Genomic DNA, 25532 nt, shown 5'->3' on the forward strand with positions numbered 1-25532 from the left:
GACCTCAGAGAGGATGGAGGCATGGGCCATTTTTAGTTGAACCACCATGATCCCCATTCTGTCCAAGTGCTCCAGTGAGTGGTTTTATTGAGGGGACTGGGTAGGAGCTTTATAAGCAAGACTGTCTAGTGGGAGTATTTGCCTGGTACAGAAGGCAAACACCCAAAAATATTTGCTTTTATCTGAGAAGGACTTGTGTCCCACAACCTGAGCACTGAAAACTAAATTGCTGACAAAGCATTTCTTCAAATTCAATGGCAAATGGCAATGGCAAATCCAAGACTGGCTGTTGTGGACCAACATCTCATTTCTTTCATATGAGTTCTCATCTCTTCAGTTCACCCTAAAAAGCCCACATAAAACTGACAGAAATAAAAGACCATCCTCAAAAGAAAACCTTACAAAGCCCTTTCTGGAGACTGTTTCTTGAGGACAGATGCAACTTAGCAGTTTAATGTCACAGGTACTAAACTAATACTTCCCACTAGAGAAAACAATATAGTACTGTTCTCAGAGAGGTAATAAAATATCTGATTATATGAAACAGCAATCTTGTCTTTCTGCAGGAACAATGAATAATCAAGTCCCAGTCTGCAGGCAACTTCTGGAACATTGTCCTATTTTAATTCCAATATCTTGATAAAAGACATTCAACTATTTTTTATTTAGGGAAAAATAAGTCTTTCTTAACACTTTCAGAGGATAAATAACAAGACAGAAGAAATTTGGGGTATTTTTGTTTTGTTTGATTAATTTTGCTGGAGAATGGTGTTATTGCAATATATCCACCCTGATACAGTATTGGGTTTATAAGTAAGGATAAATAAGCACCCATGTAAGATACCATTATTATTTTTATATCATTTATACTTTGTCAAAATATATGCTCTTTTGGTGAGGTTCAGTCATGACACATTCTGAATAGTCCAAAATTTCAGAACACAAGATGCAAGAAATAAGAAGTGAATTAGCAGGAACCAGGAGAGAAGAAATCTTCTCATCAGAGCAGCAGCAAAGCAGGGATAGGGATCCAAACACAGTCACATGCAGGTTGCAGTTAAATTTGAGCCATAGGTAATAGCACTGCCATATTTCTGAGAAGCACTGAACAGAGCATCCCACCAGAAATTTCTATCAAAATCTAGGGGTTTTAATATATTAATGTATATAGGCAAGATGGCTAACATTCTTTTTCAATTAAAATACCATATATAGCAACTATAAGAAGGATAAATTCAACTTGTACTTAGAAATGACAGTTGCTTATTCTTTCACATCATCAGCAAGTCACCCACAGGTGCAGAGAGCTCTGGCTTTCCAGCCATGAGGATTTCAAATGCTAGATTTAAAATGACATATAATAATGCAGAAATGAAAATTAAGTGTCATGTATTCCTTCATATAAAAAGAAACACCTATCACTAAGAGGTGGACAGCATTTTTGGGATGGTGGTGGTGTTTCATTTCGATTCAAATCTTTTGTATTCAATTGCTATTTCAGTTAGTAATACAAGTGACATGTAGTCTATAAACAAAAGGTTCTCCTTTCAAGTCTAGCCCAGCATCCTCGAGTTTAACATATGCTTCACAACAGGCTGATTCAGAAACATTTTGTTTCATATACATGCTTTACATTCAGAAAGCATTTTGCAAAATGTTTCTTGCTGCTCAAGAACCCTCTTGCTTTGGGTTGTGATTGTTTTATACCAACAAAACCATGTCACTCTCATTCTCTGCCTCAGGAAGTTGTAAAACTGTGATCTTATTTCAGATAGTAGGAATTCCAAATTGAAAATTAATCACCTTGGACTTTTAAGAAGTTGCAGCTATCATGAAAATAAATTTGAAATCAACCTTTTTTCATGTCCACCTGCCATTTTTATAAAAGTCAAAACCATATGTGCTTCCTCTTTGAAGTCTGTTTTTGCCCTCTAATGATAGCCTTCACATTCCACTGTATTGTTCTGTTAGCTATAGCTTTCCATCAGCCAACGGGGGGCAAGAGGGGAGAAGAAAAAAAAGAAAAAGAAAAAAATCAACAGCAGCATGACAAATGCTTGTGCAGATGTCTGATGCTGATGTGATAAATGACTATAGTCTATGAAGTTACAAGTACAAAATAATGTCAACAAGTTGCAATGATAAAACAGCCCATGAAATATTTCAGTATATGTTCAACAGTCAGGGCAATTTCTGTTTTGAATTACCAATCAATTTTTTACTGGGTTGAAATTATTTTTCTTACAGAGGAACCATTGTTTATGTGGTTGAGTTTTTTCAAATTTCTGTCACAGTCCTCACATTAGTAATTCTGATTAATGTGCTCTGATTTCCTTATTTTCTCAAGGCTTCACATTTTATTAGGAAATAAAAGCATTCACAGCACTTAAGAGTCCAGGCTCTAGGCTGGGCAGAATGAAGCTGTCAATGCTGCAGCACTTGCAGTAACTCACCTTTGAGGAGATTCAGAAGCACAGAGGTTCAGAGGTTTGGTGCTCCGTTGGTGCCCATTTGTGAAAAGCACAAAATGTAGAGTTGGGTCATGTAGAACACAGGATAATTTTGGTCTCTTAAACCCGATTATAAATTTCCGTTTTTTCTGTAAGAAAAATAAAAATTCATTGGGTTTTCTTTTTAATGATTAAAGCAGATGGGCAGGAAAATCAAATGACTAGTTGCTTTCATTTGTCATTCCCAAACTGCCAAAAGAGCACTGAAATCTAGCACGCCTTATCCTTCATTATGATCTAGTAATTCAAACATACCAACAGAGTGAGGGGGAAAAAGTAAAAAATTAAAATAAAATCAAAAATAAATGAGACAAAAGCACAAAGAATTCATCGTGTGGCTGGATACAAAAGCAGGCATGCATGAAAGAATCATATGCCCCTTCAATTGAGAAAACACATTTTTCTCAAATACAAATTTTAAGCTGCTTTAGTCAAACCTAGGTCTGTGCAACACCACAAATGATGTAAACCACAAAGAATTACCTTTTTTTAGCTGAGAGGTTTGTGCCTTTCTAAACCAAGTCTACTAAACTGACTTATTTATAGTCAACAAAACAGGTGCATGACAATTTGCAAGTAAGCCATAGTAAGAGATTTTGTGATATTAAACTAAAGCCTTTGTATGCTGTGCTACTCAATGAAGTTTGTAACTTCTAAGTTTTACCCCGAACAGTGACATAAATTATCTGGATGAATCTGGAGGATAACTAAGCATAATGGCAAAACAAGAAAAGAGTGCAGAGTTTCCTTTTGAACAAATGAAAACAAGATTCATTCTGATGAGTTTTTTATCCAATGTCATCCATTAAACTTTTCTAACTAAAAAAAATAACATGAGATAAGAATGGAAGCCCATTGAAGTTCAATTCAGACTTTGGGGTAATCCCAGACAATCATTTTATACGTGAAAGAAGCCTCCTTACCCTTTTAATGAAGGTTTAGAAAAGACAGTGCTTTTTTGCAGTGTCTGCATACCCTGTCAGCCTCATAGAAATTATTTTTCATATTAGTCTGGAAATCACAAAGGAAGGAGGTCCAGTTTTGACAATATCCTCCTTCAAAATCTGTGCTTATAGAGTATCTGTGCCCGCTGTACTCCTATGAAGACCCATTTGTTTCCTGAACTGATACCTACTTAGAAAGGAAAAAAAAATTAAATCATCACTTTTTCACCTCCTCAGTCCTGCATTTTTTTTTGCCATAAGGGAAAAAGTGCATGTCTGAGGCTGGCTTTAACTGGGATCCAATCACAAAGAGCAGGGTCATTTCATCACATAAGAGGAAAAAACAAGACAAAGAAAGAGCAGACTGAGAAATTCCTGTTCCAAACCTCCAAAGAAAAAAATACAGGGGTAGTACACACCCATTTTGTCCAAGCTCAACTGATACTTAAAATAGCTTTTGACCACCAGTATTCACCTTGTATGACCAATTTTCACTATTCTATTTGAAACTCCAGAAGAGTTTCTCAGTGAGTGTACAGACCTGCTTCTGATATATGTGAAGATTAGTCAATTGTTTTCAGTTCATAACAGCATCCTTTTCTTATTCATAATTTATTCCTTTATTGTTTTCCACAAAAGTATATGGCACTAGTCATAAGTGAAATCTCTACCAGAAATAAGATATTATTGAAAAAAATTCTGTCAGAATTTTTACAAAACCCTTTTCACTCTTCTATTTTTTGTAAACCATGTAAAACATGTAATAAAAACTAAAAAAAACCCCAAACCAACAACAAAAATCCCGTAATAACCAACAACAACAAGATAAATCCTTGAAGCCAAAAAAGAACAACAAAACCAAAATAAAATAGGTCAAAATCTTCTCTACTATGGCCACTTTCCTGATCAATACATTGGCAGTCAGCAAAGATGCAACTTGCTGGCATTTGTTGCATGGGCAGTATATTTCTACTGCTTTAGAAGCAGACAATAATCTCACGATGGCACCCATAATTTCACACGAGGGCTCCCTTCTATTTAAGTCGAGGACTTTGTTAGACCTCAAACCAACAATTTTTTATACAGGAAGAAATGAGTTAAAAGCATTTTTGGAGTCACAGAGGTAGGAAAAAGAAAGCCACTGTGGATATTTCTGCAAGCAAAGACAGAGAAGACTGCACATCATTTTCTAATTCTCTGTGCTGCCATGGGAGCAGCAGCCACTGCCTGGCTGTTGAGCTAAGCAAGCAGGATTGTATTTGCATGCTGCATATGTGGGATGTCGTGGCTCTCCTGGGTCTGGAAAGAAAGCTGTAGAATTTAGCACCACAGGAATGAACTGTGCTTTAGCTGGAGAGCAAACCTGAGTATTTCTCAAGGAGAGGTGCAGCCAGGACTTGCTCTCATTTCTATCACTACTGTAAGCCTTCCAGATCACTGACAAATTTCTTGAAGGAGCCCCAGCCATCACTAGTGAATAAGGTCTTCCCAACTGCTGTCTGAGTACCTCTGAGCTTTTTCCAAGTCCTTCCAGCAGTAAATCTCACAAGGAGGCACAGTGGCCAAGAGAGCTAATACAATCCTTTAATGCATAAGCAGGGAAATAGCATATAGCAAGCAGGAGTAATGAGCTGATATGACCCTCTGCATATAGCATTAGTGAGACCATAAGTAGTACACTGGGAGCTCCCCAGAAGAATTCAGCAAACTGGTGATAGCTCAAATGAGAGCCACAAAGTGATTCAACATCTTGAAAATACTGCCTTACAATAAGAGACTGAAGAAATTCAACCCATTTAGTTCATCACAGACAAATCCAAGTGGTGACTGACCACAGATTCCAGGTCACAACATAAGGAAGACATTTGTGATAGCAGGGAGCTCCGCAGTATATCTTAAAGAGAGGAAGACGGAATAACAGCTGATAGTAAAAAGGCTGATTTCAAGAGGGTTATTGACTGTTGGAGCATTTCATTGAAGATGTAGGGGATTCACCATCATATAACATACTCAGGCCAAGTCTCTTTTCTATAATTTACCCAGAAAAAAAAATACCAGGTGCTTGGCAATGCATATGAAGTTTGGCTCTCTGGCTTGTGTAATGCTGTTAGGGATAGATGATCAGATTGGATTCTTCTGACACTAAAAAGAAATAACCCTGTATGTGAGCTATAGGCTCAGTGATCACAGGACAGAAAAAGCTCCATGGTAGTGTCTCTCCATGCCACCATTCAATAAAAGGCTGTGATATAAACATCCCTAAAGATTGCCCAACAACTTCACAAATAGGACATTCATAGATCTGTCTATAACTTCTCTTTTTCCTGATAGTACCACTTAGAAGCCCCTGTCCTTTTTATCTTCCTCAAACCTAGATCCAAACATTCAGCCATTTTACCATGACTCCCAGAGGGAAAGTCACAAAAAAACTATCCAGGAAAAAATCCCTTTTGAAGGGAATTATTTCTCTTGAGATCATTCTTGTATAGAAGTTGGAAGGCTGAATTTCAGGGGAACAAAATGGAACTTAAATTCCAGCAGAATGAAAGATTAAAGTATGTTTTAAGAAACAAAGATCTATTTTAAAATCAAAACACAAAGAGAATAGTTTACCTTTCCAAGGGAACCTGCTAATTTCAATTACACATTCATTAATATTAATAAAATACCTGCACACCATAAGTAAATGCAGCATTTTATAGACATTATTATAAAACATTCTTCATCCTCAGAAAACATTATTTCAGGTTCAAGATCCATGTATTGGGGTGTTTATATTATCATATATTGGACAAAGCAGTAAAAACTCAAGAGAAACAGAAAAATAAGTATTCTGACAACAATCAGTAACATGAAAATATTCTTGGGAGACAGGAAAGTTTACTGAAAAAGTATGTTGAGAACTGTTTCCTAGGAATCATTCAAAATAACTTTCAATATGACACTCATCCCAATGAGAAGTCAATAGTCCAGCATGACGTGCTCTTTATGTTACAAAACAAATGAGACGTGTTGGGAAAGTTTGTAAGCCCTCAGAGGCGAAAAAGAAAAGCAAAGTAAAAAAAAAAATAAAACAAAAAACCAGTGGTAACTTCAGAAACTGTGAAAGGCAATTCTGGAAGAGATAGATGAGTGGTCAAAGATGCCTAAGAAACACACACTAATTACATGGCTCTCACCACCACATGTGATATCACTCACCCAGAGCAGCACAAGCTCTTGGAAACAATAATCAGCACATTTTCCAAGGGGCTTCAAGAAAATGTGGTAAATCCAACTTCTGACTTTTTTGATGATTTATGTTAATGCACTGCAATAATTTTTTTCTATGTACAGTCTATGGAACAACTGAAATTTAAATGAATGTTTCCCATAGAATATCCAGCATATCAAAATAGCAACAAATTAATTTTCACAAGATGTTTCATTTGCTTTTATTAGAAAGCCCAATTTTCATATCCTGAGCTGGAAGTCATGATCATTTTTAGAACATGCTGACAGTAATGCACTGTGTAATGAAGACATGGGTATGCTCCTCAGAATGGATTTGCTGACTTCTAAAGTTTAGTGCTGAAGCTTTTTTCTTTGTTTTACTCAATATTATTTCCTTTAGTTTTAAGTGAGAGCCAACTTTTTATTTCAAGTTGCTCTTTTTCAAATGCCTGATGAATTACAGAAGCTGTACATATATGCATTACATATGTTTATTGCATAACTACTGTAAAATCATTTTGCCTTAAAACATAATACAATTACGGTCTGGAAAACTGCCACATTTGGCTTGGTCCACATTTCTCAAATCTAGTCCCAGGCAATATTTTCCCCAAAGGTGCATAAATGATATGCAAACCTCCCAAAAGACAATCTTGGAAGAGAAGTGCACAAGAACCATTCCCAGAAAGAAACAGAAATAGTAAGAGTGATGCATTTCAAAGATGCACACTGCACATGTAGTAGAGAGGAAAAAAGATGCTTTACCACTGCCACCTTTGTTCAGCAAGAAATATAAATTAAATTAAATGCAGCTAGATATACTCTTCACTGTCCAGGGATTTGGTTCCCTGCCCAACTCCTTTAATACATTGCCATTGCAAGGATTTGTTTGGGAGCTGAAATTGTAAATCACACCGTGAAGCTGCTTCCTCTCTCCTTGCACACACCTGCAGAGGAAATGTGCCAAGGGGCAGAATTGGGCATGCTCTCAGGACTCTGGGAAATACACTAACCCCAGAAGCAGCCTGGGATGGGTTGCCATCATTTAAAACAACCAGCAGCTTTTTTGACCTGCAGAGCAGCTGAGAATCTAGAGGATGTGAAGATGGCACAAGTTTTCTAGAGTCAGCCCCAGGAGAGCCCTACAGAGGCAGCTGCTGGAGGCCCCAGCTGTGTACAGCAAGTGCCAGCAAGAGCCTTACAAGAGCAGGGCTGGGACTGAGGTACAGACACTGGGAATGTCTCAGAACAAACTGAGCTGCACTTGCAAAAGGTGTGAGAGAGCTATGGGGAGTTGTCACACCTGCCTTAAGGGTCTGACCTGCATGTGCCACTGCCCTACAAATGATAGATGATTCCAGAGCTGCTGATTTCCAGTATGGATTAAACAAAATGGAGCGACCAATGTTTCTTGGGGTTTTTTTTTGTTTTCTTTATCCTATCTTTGATGGCTTGCCCTAGACTCCTCCTGAGGGATCCCTGTTTTGATAAATATTGCTCTAGATAACAATTTAGCTGTTTTAAATAATGCTATTTGTAATGCAGGTGGATAGCTGTTCATCATAATGTAATAATAATGCATTGCATCCATTTTACTAGACTCACCATGTCAGCCCCAGATTGAATGTATAATGTTCATTTGTCTCCTACCTCATTGGCTACATAAAAAATGTACAGTATCTGTCACACTATCTCAAAATGTCTGTTTTATCTGTGAAGTGTTTGACAAAGTACATGTTACAAATGGCTATTCATAGTGACTTATACACAAAACTATTGTATACACTGTTATAGAAATGTAGTGTAGCAAGGAACTGACATCCAGTGTTCAGCCATCATCATTCTGTATTACAAGACATAAAGGAGCACTGGACTCAAGACCTCTCTTATTCCTCCTCCCCATCAGATACCACCATGCTTGCACTATACCTTCAAGGTGCTTTTGTAGCATAAAACCATTACTCTGGCAGTCCACCTCATCTTAGTAAGCTCTGCTTCCATTTATTACATCTGAGTTTTAGACTCCTCTTTGGAAAATACATCAGTTACCAAAAGGAATGCAGTATGACCTAATTTGTAGTAATTTTTTTTCCTCCTAAGTTATCAGGGCTCAGTTTAAATCAAGAGAACATCAAGTGTAGCTTTAAAGACTAGACAAGATCCAACATATGATTATTTATCTTAAAACTCCACTGTGTGGTATCCAGCAAATAAACTGAACTGGGTTAACTCCTTGTGTTAGTATAGCTAGAACCTTAAACTGCAATTTATAGCATGTATGTCGCCCTGCTAAAGACTTCAAAGGCATGCTAAAAATCTAACATTTTCTGGGTTGGAGTCCTAGCTATTAATGCAAAGCTCTTTTTGGCTTCAACTACAATCAGAATCTACTGTAAATGCCTATTATAAATTATAAAATAACCTCCAGTTCAGATTCCTATAAAATCATCATTAGTAGACCTACCCAAATTAAATGATAGCATGCTCTTCCTTAATTCTTCCACAACAGCATGTAAAGTGTAAAAAAAGAAAATAGATATGCCCACAATTTCTTATGGACTTAATATCCAAGCTAGAGTTTTCATCTTAATGTTAAACTTCCTCTTTGGCTGCTCAGCACCATTTAAACCAACATCAGAGACTGATGTTACTTCTGTCCCAGTGAAATCACCAATCCTGCATTTTATCTAAGGTTACTCCATTGAAATACTTGACATTTCTTTGCTTCGAATGTCTGACAAAAATCACTACTCAAGGTGATGTGGCTGTACAAACATATTTAGCTGAGGTTTAAGCTGTCACTGAGATGGGACAAGGCTTCATCCCATATAACACACACAACTTATGACATAAATGTGGCCTCAGGGATTTCTTTCATGATTCAACAAGTCTCCTTTTGGTAGCAGCACAAAATGTAAACAGGTATTATTGTTCTAGAGGTGCTGCCTTGACATTTCCTTTCTGCTTCTTGCCATGTGGCCACACCTCAACGTGCTAAGCACAGTTCAGCAAAGTCCAACAAAGCCAACTTGCAAATACTCTGGAGAAACTATAAACAATACCACTGTCTTTAGAAAGTATTCAGAGGGAAAAAAGTCAAAAACCAGTTGACACGACACATGGACTAAGCCCAACAGTGTTTTGAAATTACTATTTCCTGCTTTTATAATCCACTAACTTATTATTGCTAGTTTTCAATCCACTATCATGCCCAGACTGTTTCTTTGTTACCTCTAACCTGGCTTTGGGAAAAATTATAAAGCTCATCTTCACATGTTTCTACAACTTTTTGCAAACTTCTAAGCCAAATGATATAAATAATACAGTTTTTTTCCTCTTTGGAGTTCAGACTTTGTGTCCTTCAAATAAATCATTAGTCCTACAGCAAGTAAGTAAGAAATGTGTTACGGTGGACTAATTTATAGCATGAAATAGGGCAACAGACTCCTTGTAAAACAGACTTGAAACAAGGACTCAAAACTACCCTTATCTTGAAGGGATTTTGTATGGATGCATACTAAGTATTATTTACATAGTACTAGACACTGTCATTATACATAGTAAAGTCTATAAAACTGTAACAGAGACCTTCTAAAGAACATAAATGATCTGGGGCTACTGAGCCTCAAAAGTAGGTTGTGTGAAAATTTTTACAAGTAAAAAGCAGTACAACAATGAAAAAATCCCCAAGCATATGACAACTTCTAGAAATTTATATGGCTTACTGAGCTGACATACCTGAGAAATAAATTATATTAAGTTAAAACAATTAAAGGGCATTGTCTAGTCCACTTGGTTTATTACCACAGTAAAGATGTTCTGCTCTGTCACAGCCAAGAGCTCTTAGGTAAGTACTGAAATTAAGTATTTAATGAAGTATCACTTTACTGAGTTTTAACTGTGTGACTACAGTTTGACAAATGTTTCCACACCATCCTCAACTAGGACTTCCTCATAATGCTAGTCATATATAAAAAGAAAATAAGGATTTAATACTTGTATAAAAAGAATCTACAATTTAAGTTTAAAAAAGTGACGAAGATAATAACAAGTAGCATTTACAAAATGGAGCATATCAAACTGCTCTGAAAGTCATTCTGCAACTTAATTTATTGAGAATGCTGTCAGTAGGACTTGACTGGAAACTGCAAGCATGAAAAGAAGACCTGGAAACCACAGCGTCTCCAGCTGACAATACCCAAGGGAAAATATAATGCCTGAAAGCAGCTCTTGGGCATAGCCTGAAAATAATAAGGCATGTTATTTTAATTAAGAACATTTAATCAATGAATCCTTAGAGCCATAAAAGCTTTCAAAAAAATTAAATATTTGGCAAATGGGTATCAGATGACTAACTGATCATGTCCCCTTTTAGATTAACTATATTTTTAAAAAATACTTCTGATTTTTCTAGAAACTCTAGGAATAAATTTGATTTTGTTGCAAGCAATGCAAGACAATAATCAGAAACAAAGTGCTAATTATTCGGATATCAGTTGCCAGTGTTCCAACAAGTGAGTAATTTTTTAAGTATTTAATATAATCAAGCATCTAAAAATCATCACTGTTCATAACAGGAATCAAACTTTTCCCTATTTACCAACTAAACAGAATTATCAGAACTACTGATAATCTAGTTTTATTTCTGGAGATATATTGTAGCTCAAAACATCATAAGAATATTATTCTTGATACTTTGATAGCAAAAAACCATTGCACATATAAATCTTTGTGTCCACTTTGTGCTGGAACTATCTGAGAGATAAAGCTTTATTCAACACAGGGATGGCAAAATTGAGCATGGTGTAAATTAAGTATGAATTCTGCAACACTTTTAAAATAGGTTTTAACATGAAATGAAAAAAATCTTTTCTTTTGAGCTGACCCCTTTATGTCATTTGTAGTTTTTTCAAAGAGTTGTAGGTTTTTTTCCTGTCATTGTCAACGCATTCATATTGCACAGAGAGACTTGGCAAGAGAACCCTCCCACAGTTAACACAAATCCCACAAATATCTTTGGTATCATCCAAACACTGGGTGGCCTAATGGATAAAACACCCACTCAAAATTTCGAAGCAAGCTCAACTGGGTGCATCGTACACAAGTTGTTGTGCGGCTATGGAAGGGAGCACAGCTTTGACCACAAGGAATACAGGAAAGTCCACAGGTACCTTCAAACAGCCTCCACCACCAGCAGCCACCATCCGTGTCATGGTTTTAAACTGCAGCTTTTTATGACCTCCACAGCTTCCAATAATGCATCATTCAGCCATGCTTTCAGCCTGCGTGAGAATGCAGCTTAGAATCTTAAAGAATATGTTAAATTTACAACTATATAAATGTATTAATTTCAGCTTCTAACTAAATATGCCAAATCTGTCACCTGATGTGCAAACAAAATAGGAAGACTAAAAGAACTACTACACCTTGTGAAGGAAAGATAAGATGATTTTAACTTCTTATTCATAGTTGTCCCTGCAGTTCATATACTTTCAGGATGGGTGTGTGATGTGGCCTGGGTTGGAAAGACTTCTGCCTTCCAGAATTCCAGAAGTGATGGGGGATGGAACAAGCTGTCTTGGGACACACACAGTCCCCAATGGACTTTTGACAGGCTAACATTTGATAGAGGAGGGAGAAAGGGGTTGGGGTTTGGTCAGTGAAAGATAAGCAGTTGTTTTATTTAGTTATTCTGGGTTTTTTACCTCTGCAGGAACAGGAAAAATTGTTTGGCAACTATTCAGCAGCTTTGCTGAAGCCAAAACATTAGCAGCAGTTGAATGGTTTTTATTTCATGCTTTTCCTAACTAGCTGACACAGAAAAGGAGAAGTAGCAGTTGAAAACCAGTGGGTGACATCATTCTTGGATCAATCTCAAGAGTAAGGTTTTCCAGCATGATAAAGAAAACACATCACTGGATAAACATCTGACCACAAGTAATTCTTAATGGTCATAGTTAAACCAGCAGGGAGGGAGCAACGATTAAAAAAGTAATTTTAAAGTGATGGTTGGAAACATATTAAAAACACCAACAACACAACACAAAAAGCACCAATACTGATGGACACCACTGAGCCATATATACTTTGAAGCCTAATGAAACAGAAAATTTACAGGAAGGAGAAAAGACTAATATACTTAGGGACTTACGGCTGACAAACCAAGAGTGCTTTTTTTCCTGAAAGGAAAGCATGCTCCTAAGCTGCATTAGTAAAAACATCCCAGCTTAAAAAAAAAAATAAAAAAAATCACACCCCAAATTCAAAGTACAATTGATCTTTGATTAAACTATAAACTGATATTGTTATTCAAAGACCCATATTTTTTAGATAAATTGAACAAACCCAGTAATTTTGGGTGATGGAAAGGATTTAAAAAGTGCCCCTGGTCTACGTATCTGAAGAGTAAAGCAGCAAGACTTTCAGAACGTGGTAGGGAAAAATCAGATGGAATACTTGATAATTGTAAGAATAAACTATCCAAAGGTATAGTTTTGGGGAATTACAAACTTTTGGGCATTTTTTAGGCCAGGCTAAACACCCATCTGTTATGCAGTGCTTAGGGATAATGAAATTAATTATGTTGTAATCCCAGGAAACAAACTACGAAATCTGCCAGGCACCTTCCACAATAAATGCTTCTATGAAATACTTTACACATTATTTACATTGCAGGAAAAGGAAATAACTTGGGAGTATTGCAGACCACAGATAATATTTGTTACTCTTTACCAAGAGTAGGTAGTTTATTGTCCCCATGTGATGTTTCTCGGAAAAAGGGAAAATTACAAGTTAATAGGAAAGCAAGCAAATTGAATGAAGTACTATAAGTAGCACTAAGGCAGCAGGCCAATAATTTTGGCATTAATATAGAGCATGTAATATTAAGCAGCAAGTGATCAAACATTCTCCGCAGTCAGACTTTGATGTTGGACGGTGGGTAGGCTCCCAAGTCATCTCATGTTGCCTCATTGCATTTCCTTTAGAACATTCCCCATCCTTAGCACATCTTATTCTCTGAACCAGGAGCTACTTCTCCCCTGAGCTCTCCTTAGCAGGGTTTTGACATCCTCTCTCCTTATTTTAGCTCTCTCCCTCTCCTGAGATGTCTTCCTCCATTTTACTTTATTTGAAGGATGGCGACCATCCTGACAGGTGGATATTCCCCAAGTCTCACAACTCTACTCAAATGGTCTCTTATCAGGGTGCCCCTGAGCAGCGAGGACTCATAATTCATTTGAATGGGAAACAGTTGGGGGCTCGCCACACTTCATCCTGTGAGACTGTTGACACTGTTAGCAGCTGTCAGTGTCGCTCTCGCTCTTACCAACTGGGAGCATATCAAAATGTTAATGTTACACACACATTCAGCAGTGTAGTCTCTCCTATTTCAGTTTAATGGGAATTAAGAATACACATCAAGGGGAAAATACACTCCACAGTTGCTAAATAATTTGTACTCTTTTTTTTTAACTTACTTGTTATAAGGAAAAAAGGTGATTCAAATTCAAGGAACTCCATTAAAATCAGTTAATACCAGTAATGGCATTTTTTAACTATAAAAATCTTTATTTCATAGCAGGGCAACTAAAATCACCATACTCTCAGTTTAGGGAAATACAAAACCTCACCAAAATTTCTTGGTAATCTAAAAAAATGAGATTGGCAGTCTCCATCCAATTCCCGACTGACAATTTTTCACATTCCAAAACTGTGAAAACTTTGTTGGAAGATTCATTTTGGAGGCCAAGATTAGAATTTCCATGAACTCTACACACAACCATAAACAAATGGAGAAACATGGATAAACACTGAGATACTAGATTGCTACTTGCTGAAGGATATGGCTGCTTGTCCTGGAAAGAAAGTGAGAGCTTCGCTCTTAGATTAAACTAGCATTTTCATGACACATTCACATAAGCACATCACTTGAAAATAAAAGTATATGAGGCATCACCTATTATCCAGGTAGTTTATTTCATTATCAAGTGGTAGCAGCCACAACTTGTGTCTCTTGACTGCAGTTTTTGGTTCACACTTCGAAAATAAAGATGCATCTTCATTTCTGAAATCTTTTGTACAAAAAAGAGCCAGGATAAGTAAGTTATACCAATTGTGTCATTACTTCACTGTTTACACTTACATACGTGATAGTGACATGCAAAACTGTTTCATAGATGGATCATCCAGGCTCTGGGTTGACACAGCTCTGGAGTATTTAGATACTGTGATTTAAGATGTCACCACTGGCAGCTGTCACCCACCTCTAAACTTAGCAGCACCAGGAATAATTTTGTGCCAGACCTTCAGCCGCTACAATTCACAGCCTGACATATGTTCTAAACCACCTTCATTGCTTAGTCAATGCATCTGTGTTCCAGACTTACCCACCCGCCTGTGAATTGTGGCAGCTGAAGATCTGGAGTCCATTTATTCTTGCTGCCTTTGCAATGGGAGAATAGCCTTTGGTCCAGGAGTGAACAGACAGCTTCTGGTGACACCATCGCAGTGTATCAACTCTAGGACTACCTTTGGGTGTCTTAGGAAGAGCATTGCCAGCAGGATGAAGGACATGATCCTGCCCCTCTACTCAGCCCTGGTGAAGCATATCTGTGTCCAGTTCTGGGCTCCTCAGCAGAAGAGAGAGCTCCTGGAGCAGGTCCAACAGAGGGCTGTGAGGATGACAGGGGACTGGAGACCTCAGTTGTGAGGATAGTCGGAGCGATCTGGGCCTCTTCAGCCCAGAGAAGGAACAAGTGATAGGGGGTTATATCAGCATCTAGTGGTATCTGAAGAGGATGGAGTCAGGCTATGCTTGGTGGTGTTGAGGAATAGGACAAGAGGCAGAGGGCAGAAACTGATGGACAGAGACATCTAACTGAGCATAAAGAAGAATTTCCTTACTGCATTGTTATAACACTGGAATAGATTGCCCAGAGGAATTGTGGAGTCCCCCTCACTGGAAGTATTTTCAGAACTGTCTGGACAAATTTTGCATCATGCTTTAGAAGGGAGGTTGCACCAGATGACGCACTGTGGTCCCTTTCAACCTGAGTGATTCTGTGATGTTGTAGCTACAATGTTCTCTTGGGGTGCAGTCAGCACGCACTCACACGTGCTCCAGCCAGTCAGTTCGACAGTACCCCAGGAGCAGCTCCCTCCATAGTGCTGGCATGACTAGCAGATTCTCTTTTGGGATAGGACATATCAAAAATGTTATTCTAAACCATGAGCTCTCTCGAATTGGTCCCTTTCAGTAGATCTCAACAGTCTCATTCATCTGCAATGCTGAACACCTAGATCTAAATAAAATAATTTACCACAGAGGAGTTGCTGATCTATAAAATCACTGGGAAAGCTGAGATTGGCTATAAAATAAGTGCTCTGAAAATAATTAAGTGCTCTTGCAATAATTGTTTCTGATAACACTAATGCAGGCACAGTCAAAAAAATAATCTTTCATATCCCAAAGAAATTAAATTAAGTAACCATGCTGTGTTCCTTTTTCTATCTCCAAATAATTATTCTTCCTTCACCTCCGGTTCTCAGTTCCTCCTTTTCTTTGTTGAAATTAAAAGAGCAGAAAAGAAAAAATAAGGAAAGCAGTTAAGCTCTATTAGCTCTGAATTGCTTAGCTAGCACTGGTTTGAGATGGTAAAAAAAAAAAGAAAAGAAAACTATACTGGGAAGATCTTCTAGTCCTTGCACCACAGCTTGTGAGAAGTCAAAATGTATTTCCAGATAAGCTGGGAAAATCCAAGCAAGCAGCTTTCTACCTGATAGTCACCCAGCTGAAGAGGAGCTAGGAATTGCTCTGGTCTTGGTTACCCGCACAGCTCTGACACAGCTGCTTTCTTCCCGCAGAAGAGAGAACACTGTGACAACAAATACCATCCCAGATCTCTCCTCTCCTAATCATGACCTCAAGCTTGTTTCCACACCACCCCTTCCTGGATGCTGCTACCTCTCACTGTGAAGGCTGTGGTTTCCCACCAGGTCTGGTTAAGTGGAGAGTTTCCCAGAAAGAAGGCACAAAACCAATAAAGCAATTAGTGACCAATTAAGTTCATTAACGCTGTTTACCTACAGGAGAAAGGCAAGCCTTAACTAATTAGTGGTAAGTTTATTTTTTAAGAGTAAAAAAGCCTTTTGAAAACACCTTCTGAGTGACAATGTTTGTTTATAGACAGTCATCAAGGTATTACATTTTTCTACCCTCTCCTAACTTATTTCAGATGTTAGGAGAGCAACCGGTTATTCAAAACATAATATGCTTGATTCAAGCAAGGGAACTATTTTTTTGCAGTAGCAATGGTTTAGTGCTGTGATTTGTAACACTGATCATGAGCTGATTTTAGGTAACGATTACAACTGCAATCCTGCTGAGAGTTATGAATTATCAGCACCTCAGCAACAGACTATTAACCTTCTGTTCAGTTCCCCAAATAGAACATGAGGAAAAATATTTCCTGGCCTCTAAAAGTGTCTTGTCAGTGTACTAGAAATTTGTATACATTTTATTATATCTTTCTGCTAACTTGGCTTTACTGAGGAAAAATTCCTCTTCACAGAACAGAACTCACAGATAAATGTAAAACTGCAAATATAAAACTATCTTGTGTGTAGCTGTATATTGCCATGCATATATTTTTTACCCTTTGTTCCTAGGGCAGGAGAGGACAGGAGAACAAAACAGGTCTCATTAAGACTTTTCTGTCTTAGCTTTCAACATACAAAACACTCAGGGTAGTGTGTGGCTCCTGCAGCTGGAAAAATGTATGGATTTTTGCTGTACTCACATGAAAGGGATAAGCACCATGAACATGGATAGGACTAAAACCATTAAGCCAACCAATACTGAATGGAATCTAATTAATTAGAAGAGTTGTTAATATTTACACACATGAAGAATTTCCTTTTTTCTCTACATTAAATTTGAAGTGTAGCATCTTTATGGTTCTTTTACAAACCTTTATTTTCTTTCCTAGTGTATTGAAATGTTATCTTCTAGAACGTCTTCCCTCTGTGTCCATTGCCCTTCAAACAATTCCCTTAAATATATCAAGCATGACTAAAGAACCCCCAGACTTGAAAACCCATGCAACAGATACTTTTTTCAAAATGTGTCCAGCAAATGCTCATGTATAACAAGAAATCAAACTGCCTGAACACAGATTTCATTTAGCTCTACAGTCAGAGCATTATGGAGTAGGACAAATCTGACCCCTGCCTCACATCAGTCCAACAGCATATGCTCTGTGCTTATGACTTTGAAGAGGTGTAACACTGAAAATTGATTTCATGTCTGTATATCTTTGTGCATAGATGATTTGCCAACAGTTGATATGTGATACAGAATTACAGACTGTTTGTCCTCAGTAGCTTGCTTGGCCTTCTGTTTATCTAGATTATTTCTAAAAATCAGGTAATTGGGAAAACTGGTTTTTGTAACTGCTGACCTGATTTACCTTTTAAGTGCATAAGATCTATAAGATGCCCATGTTAAGGGGATAAAAACAGAGACTTCGATTTCATAGATGAAACATAAGAAGCAGTTCTTCTAAAAGTAAGAGAACTAACATATCACTCTCTCAGCCCAAGAATGAAGACCACATTTCTATTATGCTTTTAGGGGAAGTGAATCACATATACAATTATCCTATGTCTAATAAAAGTGCTTTGACTAATTTTGATGAAGCTGAACCTTTTTTCTTTCTTGACTTTTCAACATGGAGGATATTCTTCTATATTTATTTATATTTTTTGCTTTCAAATACATTCTTAAATACATTTTACTAATGGAAGAAATTATTAGACATTTTCATAACTTTTTAAAATAGCTTAATATTTCATCTTACATCTTTGAAATTATAAATAGAGCATTTTGCAAAGAAAGATTCATATTCATTCTTATCATCCCTGGAAATTTAAGGATATTATTTGGATAGAAGATGTTTCCCTAAGTTACTTCAAGAACATAGAGATATAACAAAAAACTTTTTAATAATACCAAATATGTGAGACTTTTTAGAATAAAATACCATGTTCAATCTCTTTTTGAATATGTCTTCCCAGAATATCCAGATGCTTAAAGAACATACAAAATATTAGAACATTAGACTTTTAAATATTTTGAATTAAGAAGCATTTTACACAGTAATGATAAAAAGACAGTGCTCATTGGTCTTGTTATATTAATTTCTGTAAAATTAAAAAGCCAGACAGGGTCACGAGTAGAATAATTCTAAAAAAAGTTCTTGTCTGATATATGTTCTTTTCTCTTAGTTGTTCAGTTTGCCCTTCAGTGGTAGGGCTGCAAGAACTTTTCTGCATGGTCAGCTTGACCAAGAAGGCCTAAAATTCTGAGGTTTTATAGCCACTGCCTTCATTCATTGACTGTTTGCACTAAAATTACTTGTGAGCCATCAGCTTGTATGGTTCTCATCTATTATTCTCATTCAGTATTTCATTGAGCTCAGTGTATCAGAAATCATCAATGTTTCCCATAGATTTTTATCTCTACCACTTATTTTGACAATGCTTTTGATTCAATATTGTGGCTCTTTTCAGTAACAGGGCAAAAGAGACATCAAGCTCTTAGAAGGCAGCTATGTATATACTAGGATTATAATTACTCAATTTGTGATATTAAAGAGATTCCAGTCCCTAAAGATCATGGATATCTGCCACATCTGTGTGGGCACATCACAACTAGCTTTACACCAATCCTGGTCTATAGCCATGCAAAACCAGAGCCGAGCATGAGTTAACCACCTGGCTGCTCAAGCAGTTTTGTGGATACACAATAAAATTCACCTTTTGTATACGCAGGAATCAAGTATCATCACCCTGCAGTGGAAATACAAAAAGAAGAGTAGTGTTCTTACGTGTAACATTTAAAACCATTTTCAAAGTTACACTTTGAAATCCAAGGGATATTAAGAGAATGGATATTCTTATTGACTTGCTTCATTTCATCTCTAAGTGTGGAGCTGGCCACAGTGGAATTGGTAGGGAAAACACTCTCTGAAGAAATAGATATAAAATAGAGAGAAAACCATAGTATAGGAAAAGACAGGGCTTGATCTGCTGTTTCTAAAATCTAGGTGAGTTTCACTGGAAAGTCAATGATAATTAGATGAGGCAAAGGTCTTTTGGGAAAATCCACCTGAAAAGGAGAAATTCAGTACCTTGGTAATGTAATTTTGTGCATACAAACTTCAATAATAAACAGTAGTGTTATTTTTCTTCTTTTTTTTTTCCTGTTTCATAACTACATCTCTAAAAATATTTCACCAGAGAGTATGTGATCTATCAACTTTTTTCCACCAGTGTGGCATTTCTGTAAACTTTAGAAAGCTCCCCAAATGGCAGAATTTCAACTCCTAATATTGTGAGAGCAATGTTGTAGAAACCTTAATCAGGGCTCCTGCTCACATTGAAATACATCCCTATTTAGTAACCATCCCGTTTAAGGAAAGTTTTCCTGAACCGTCACTTAATGTAAACCAAATGTTCTTGCAACTTCTCCCTCCTACTGCAGCATTTTGACCCTTAGCCACCATATTAACACCTCTAATTGTAACTGACAGGGCAATTTCCTGGTTGCCATTGTGCGAGACAAGCAGTGAACACTAGCCACAAGCAATTTATGACCTTTGACTATCATATTAACTCTTTTAATTGTAACTGACAGGGCAGTTAGGCCAAAAAGTGTCCCAGCAAAGCACTCCAGGCAGTTGTGAATGTCCCACTGAAGCCAAGGAAGGAGTATCCACTCATTAATGCAGAGAGATTGATATGGAGAAAGAAGGGGCAATACCTGAGGCTGGACAATCCTCAAACTCCCTGTAATCATCACTGATTATTTTTTGCTTCAATTTGCCCTAACATTCTCTGCTAAAAGCCAGAACTACTTTTACTGAATGCATGGTTAGTTTTAACTTTTGAAGAAGATTTCCAAATATGTTCTCAGTATTTCTGTTCCTAATGAAATTTTTAACGTCAACAAATTTCAAGTTCTTTGATGAAAAAGACAGTTCCTCAGTATTTTATGTTTGAAAATGTAAATGTTCTTACATTGTTTAAATAAAAAAAACTTCCTTGAGTCTTGGAAAGCATATGAAGTTTATGCACCTCTGGTCAACAGCCACTGAAGCATGCTCTAACATGAAATGAAATAAGCGAGAGGTTATCTCAAGTGGAAAAGGGGGGAGTGCTGCAGATGACTCATATCCACTTGTGGTAAACTGGCCTCTAGAGGGTGGAATATTGTACTCATGGACACTTTAGCAGGTCTGATATCATCCAGCAGCAGGTGAGGGCACCAATCGGATGCTAAAAAGATTCTCTCTTATTTGTTATTTATGTTTTAGTCCTACATGCATAAACAATGATCATTACATTTGAGTATTTTATTATATTTTTTGATCTGCCCTATGGATGGATGGGTTATATTCAGATAAAGTAAAAATGCTGGATACTTGTTTATTGCAGTCTATCAATCCCTTTTCTTTCAAAGGAAGAAAAAAGCAGTAAAATTGAAACAAAACCTGTAAGCAAGTCATACAATCTATTTTCAGATGTTTTCAGTTTTATATATCATGTCAAACAACTTTTGTTAAATTCCAAGCACTTTCTAGCTGTCCAAGATTTCCCTTCCCAATGTGAGAAAAGGAAGAAATCCACATTAAATCTAGAAAAACTGAATAGCCTGTGTTACCAAACACAGAAAGAACACTGAGGAGTTGAAAGAGATCCTGGCCCAAGAGTGCATTTTCACAAATGCCTCTTTTGACAGCAAACCCAGCTTGCCCTCTACATTCATCATCTTGTTCACAGAGCAGCCCTACAAACAACATGTCAGCTTAACTGAGAATGAAATTACACATTATAGACAACATAATACCTTGTAGACACCAGAACAGGAAGATCTTCCTTCCCTTCTTTTTTTCAACTACTCCTCCTCCTTCAGCCTTGACCTGACCCTTTCCAAGTGCCAGCAGGAGCATGTCTCTGCTGAGCCAATTCAGCCAACTTTCCTCTGCAAAAACACAGAGACACTTTTTGGTGGGTTTACTTTTCTGCCAGCTTAGTGAATGGAATCAGCTCAAATTCCTCTGAGAGAGGGAGGAATGGCTATCAGACAGGAGACAGGGGAAGAAGGGATACAAGCTCTCCTTTTTAGAGACACTGCAACAGATTTAGGGCTAGTCAAGCTCAAAGTATAATGTGCAACATCATTCTGAAATGCAGTTACTGATAGAGCAATGCCAAGGAAAGACATATATAGCACTGCATCCTTAGTTAGGCTGTTTCATTATTATTGCTGATAGGTATTATATGTTATCTTAACACCGACATAAATGTCAGTAAGTAATTTTAAAAAATATTTTTAAACTTATTATCCAAGTAACAAAGGACTCTGTCACATTTTTAGAAACTACCTTATAATGATCTCCACAGCAATATACAATCCTGTGATTCCTTCTGATGGGTCTTCCATGTCCTTGAACAGGTTTACCTCTCAGAAGTGATCATAAATGAATGGATTTGTGCTATTTCAAATCTCTTGACAGACTTTCTCTGTCTCCTGTACTCCTTGAGTTTAATGTTGCTTCCTAGATATCTGTTCAGATTTGAGATACACTGCTTTATTTAAAAACCATTTAGTCTACATAACTTCATGAACACTATTTAATGAGACAGAAAACTTTGTAGAAACTTCACATAAGAGAAAATATTTATTAGGGCTGTTTCTGCTTGACATTATCAGTTACACTGAATTTTGACTGTTGGCATTCAGGTGCTTCCACCTTGCAGGTATTTTCACAAGGATAAAGGGGATGGTGGCATAGGAGCTTTGAGCTCAGGCCAGCTTTAAGCAGCAAATTTTTGCACTGGTGCTGCTGCTTCTCAACAGTGGTTAGTATCAGGGAAAAGGAAAAATTTCACATCTCCTACTTATGCACTGATAAGACCAGCATTCTCAGCCATGCAGCATAAAAATCAGCAATAAATGTAGAGAAGACCAAAAGGGAATTAAAAAAAAATATATATATATAATAAAAATTACAAACATAAAAGAATTTGAGGGAAGGATTACCCCAAATACTCACCTGCTACTGAAAGTTTTTCTGTCATGGGAGAAAACAAATAAAAGGAAGCCCCCATCACTAATAACATCTTCTAAAGCATTCTCATTAGTAAAACTAATATGCCCCAACCTACCTTGCTTCAAATTGTTTCAACTGAGTTCTCTCTTAACACAAATACTGCTTTCTAAAAAAGCCATCAAAAATACCCCATTATGTCCTTATATCAGTAGCACAACAGACTACCAAACTAGAAAAATGAAAAGTGAGAAAGAATTATATAGTAAGTTGGGATGAAAATTACTATTTCTCACCTTTCTCTGTCATTTCTTTTTAGTCAAATCATCTGCTTTGCTTCTTGTACTTAGACACATAAGTCTGTAAAGAGGCTCCTAATTTTCTGATTGCTTTATGTATGTGATAGTCATTTAATTAAGAATTTAATAGCACCTTTTTTTAAAATTGTGTTCTTAGGAACACAAACCTGATTGGAGCCCTTAATGTCAGGCAAATCTTTCTGTCTTTGCATTTTTGCAAGAGAGAATATAAACAAACCCTTACACACAACCTTTGACAGGGACATACTCTAAATTGCTACCTGCTTAATAAACCCCTATGGAGGTCCTAAGCTGTTTCAGATGAGAGTAGATGTTTGATCAGATGCACGAAGGTTATTTTAAATAAGCATACAACTATCTTGTCTGGTCTTTCAACAGCTAGATACTTCTACAAAGACCCACGGGAATGGGGGAATTCTACTTTAGTAGACTTTGCAAGGGTCCTGGAGGACTTGCTAAGAATGCTAAATAAACAAGGTCTCCCATTCCACCCAGGCACAAAGAGCTAACAAGGCCCGTGCCCCCCTCCCTGTCCTCCGGCAGGCTGTACCTCCCACCGGCAGCCCACACTCATCAATACACAGGAGCAGCAGATATCGCACACCAGATCCTGCTGTGATGAGCAAACACCAATCAACAGCCCCATTAACCTCCAGAGGACGGTGTCGTTTGTTTACAGTAAATACTAGAGCACTGCCAGCAGAGGGATGAACAGGAAATGCTGAGGAGGCTTTTCCCCCTTCTGTATCAGGAACATTTGGAAGTTTTGGGTTTGTGTGCAGGCCAGTCTTGGGTATTGCTTTCTTCCTTTTAAAAAGAAAACAACCTGATGAAAATATAGTCATTTAAAATTAACAGCAATTTAAGTTTGGTTGGGGTTTTTTTGTTCAAGAACCTTCAGTCAGAATGACTACATTTTCAAAAGCAACCGTTGACAAACAACATATATAGCATTTTTCGTGGGATTATCAAGGGAGAGTGCTAACCATCATTAACTAAGCATTAACTAAGCTGGAGAACAATAACAAACATCTGCATAAAACTGGATAGTTTTATGCAGATGTTTGTTATTGTTCTCCAGCCCTTCAATACTTTGCTCTAACATGTACTAAGTGAACTGGAATCACCAAGTTTTCCATCCAGGATCAGCAGACAATGGAAGGGATTTGGGTGAATACTACAGTTTATAGAAAAGAATAAGATGTTGGGAAGGGTTTAGGGAGAAGATCCAAGAAATTCTGAAATCCACCCGGTATGTTGTTACCACCTGAGTGGCACACTAGAGTGAATGCCCCTCTCCTAGACACTTAGGGGGGAAGATTGCTTCCTCCTTTGCATACAGCCTACTGACTGCTCTGTTTGGAGACTGGATTTGCTTCTGACCCTTTGTTAACAAAGACAATATAATTTATTATTCACACATATCTGCAGTCAGAAGACATACACTGCAAGTAGCTGATCTCATTCTTTGCTCAAGCAACACGTGACTTGGACATTAGTCCAAATTTTGCTCTTTTTTGCTTGGAACCAGTGATTGAATGGAAAAGAAAATCTTAGTAGCCTCGCAGAAATTACCTTGAGATTGAGCTCAGGGGGGAGAGTTGAGCTTCTTATCTTGTGGGGCTGAGGTGAGCTGTGAAACAGTAGTTGAAGGGTGACTAACCAACCTCTAGGGTGGCTAAGTGCCTGGCAAAAGGGAAGGGAAAACTATTAGATAGGGCAATGGAAATGAATCTGTATTTTTATTAGTTATTTTTTCAAAATAAAGAACCAGGAAATGATTAGTGCAAAATGCCCATCACATGTGGTATTTAAATTACTAATACAATAATAAAATTTTTTCTACATGACTCAATGAAGTTTCTACAGAGGACAGGCATCGATTTCTTCTAAAATCCCTAAAAGTTTTGAATCCACTGCCAGGCATGTTTGTAACACTTCAGATGAGCCCCACTCATCACCTCAGAAATGAGGGGAAGTCTGTTATGACAGTTAACCAAAAAACAAACTACGTGTCAGCAGCTACATGACCACATCATTCTGGTGTGGAATATAACTGAACAAAAGCATTCAAATTTCAAAAGTAATTTTCAAAATGTTTCAGTAATTGTGGTATATATTTATCTCTATAACCCCTGGCTCCTGGACACTTTTCCAAGTAACATTTATAATACATTCAAATTCATGTATGTTTGAGTCCACCAACAGAAGTATTTGTAAGTCACAGCGTATGATGATAAGTGGACAATTGTTACATGGCAAAATGTTTCTATAAACCAGGCTGAAAGAGCTTCTCAGTGGTTACACCTCTTCATCCACCCTTCCATTAACTTAATTAAGCTAACCCTAGGTTTACAAGCCTGGGGGACCTAGAGAACTTGATCTGAAAAGAAAAATAAAGGATTTAATTACCAGGACAGGTTTTCCAAGTTG

At 37.3% G+C, this 25532-nt stretch overlaps 1 long non-coding RNA gene across 2 annotated transcripts; it reads right to left on the reverse strand.

Annotated features, from left to right (window-relative positions):
• Positions 1 to 2537: 2537 nt before the first annotated feature.
• Positions 2538 to 24699, reverse strand: LOC115949527. 2 transcript variants are annotated; one of them, XR_004082972.1, is made up of 4 exons: positions 24675 to 24699; positions 21576 to 21710; positions 14625 to 14739; positions 11875 to 11949 (listed from the first exon to the last, which is right to left on the reverse strand). It is a non-coding gene; the product is annotated as an uncharacterized LOC115949527 (long non-coding RNA). The 2 variants fall into 2 exon arrangements; XR_004082973.1 differs by lacking the exons at positions 11875 to 11949; positions 14625 to 14739 and adding an exon at positions 2538 to 2599.
• Positions 24700 to 25532: the final 833 nt, after the last annotated feature.

The sequence above is a fragment of the Geospiza fortis genome, unplaced genomic scaffold, assembly GCF_000277835.1.
Source record: "Geospiza fortis unplaced genomic scaffold, GeoFor_1.0 scaffold11, whole genome shotgun sequence".
NCBI lineage: Eukaryota > Metazoa > Chordata > Aves > Passeriformes > Thraupidae > Geospiza > Geospiza fortis.